Below are 1,454 nucleotides of genomic sequence, written 5' to 3'. Positions count from 1 at the left end.
AAAAATAGGTTTCTTTCCAATGGACTGAAGAGAGGAGCTGTTTGATAATGGAATCAGACACTAGGAGAGGCTTCTTCACATCAGCCCAGACACAATGTGCTCTTGCAGGAGAGCTTTTGTCCAGGAGTTCACCTCTGACGGGAAGGCCACATTATTCTCATCTTGGTTTGAATGTGCATCTACTCTTGCTACTGTTCTGCAAGAAGAAGAGCCCAACAGGTGTTTAGATAATAGTGGCAGCCAGAACATTCTTTTCTTCCACCCAGAAAAACCTGGGACCGCCTTCTTCAGACCCTTCTGGGATCAACAATGAAGCCTGTTGTTCTCCTTGCAGTTTTGCATAGAGTCTTAGTCTTGCCCTCAAATCTTGTCTTGACCAAAGATTAAGAATCTTAGAAGAAGAAGAATCTCAGTCAGACTCCCGGATGGAACAGACTGACAACTGGCTGCTGCTGTAAGTCGCAAGGCTGAGCTGCTGTCAGGGGAAGGCCACAGATTTTTCCACTTCTGAGGGGGAGGGGTCACAGAATGGGGGCTCCAGAGGGTAGAAATGGTTGGCAACCTTCAGTCTTGAAAGACTATGGTAGAAGCCTACAGCACCCGGTATTCCCAGGTGGTCTCCCATCCAAGTACTAACCAGGCCTGACCCTGCTTAGCTTCCAAGATCAGACGAGATCAGGCATGTGGGGTAGAAATGCAGTGGGGGAAGTAGAAGGTCAGTTGGCTGGACAATAATATTGCCATTTTCAGTAGAGAAGAGGGTTCTGTATGGTTTAAAGTCATGCAGGAAGGAGATGCACAAAACAGGGTCAGCAGCCTGCTGGAGCTGGGAGTGCCCTGGCCAAGCCCCCTCAATATGTTACTGCTGTACACTTTGAGATCAGAGTGCAGAACCTGCTGCCTGGAGTCCTCTCTTCTCCTACTGTATCACTAAAGTCTGGGTAGGAAGATATTGCTAACACCCCCTGCCTTAACTGGAACTGCATAGTGTAGACTTGGTGCAGGCACCTGGGCTTCCTGCTTTTTTCACAGTGGGGCTTGGAGGGGGCAGTGGTAAAGGGAGAATAGCTTGCCTAGGGCCAAGGGACAAAAATGGCTGTATGCTGCTGTGGAAAGGAGGGGGAAGGTTCGAGGCCAAAGGCTCCATTGGTCAGAGAGTCTCAAGGGAAAGGGGGCTCAGGAGTGAGGGTGGTTCTAGGCGCCTGAGGGGATGTACAAAATTATGTATTGGATGGATAAAGGGATGTTCTTTTCCCTGTCTCACAACAACAGAACCGGGGGACATCCACTAAAATTGAGTGGCAGGAGAGTTTAGAACAGACAAAAAAACATGTCTTCATCCAGTATTTAATTAGTTTGTAACTCCCTGCCATAGGACACCAATGCTCCTGGAAAGGGGGGGGGATGCTAAGTTTTGCAGGGCTGGAGTAAAGTGGCCCATTGTTGGAACAGGG

General features: G+C 48.9%; 1 pseudogene; it reads right to left on the bottom strand.

The window, feature by feature from the left end:
- Nucleotides 1-588: 588 nt before the first annotated feature.
- LOC136662876 (5S ribosomal RNA) lies at nt 589-705 on the bottom strand (annotated as a pseudogene).
- Between the last annotated feature and the right edge of the window lie 749 nt (nt 706-1,454).

This window comes from Tiliqua scincoides, chromosome 11, assembly GCF_035046505.1.
Source record: "Tiliqua scincoides isolate rTilSci1 chromosome 11, rTilSci1.hap2, whole genome shotgun sequence".
Taxonomy (NCBI): domain Eukaryota; kingdom Metazoa; phylum Chordata; class Lepidosauria; order Squamata; family Scincidae; genus Tiliqua; species Tiliqua scincoides.
Note: the sequence above shows the minus strand (reverse complement) of the source record. Positions and strands in the feature narration are given on the sequence as shown.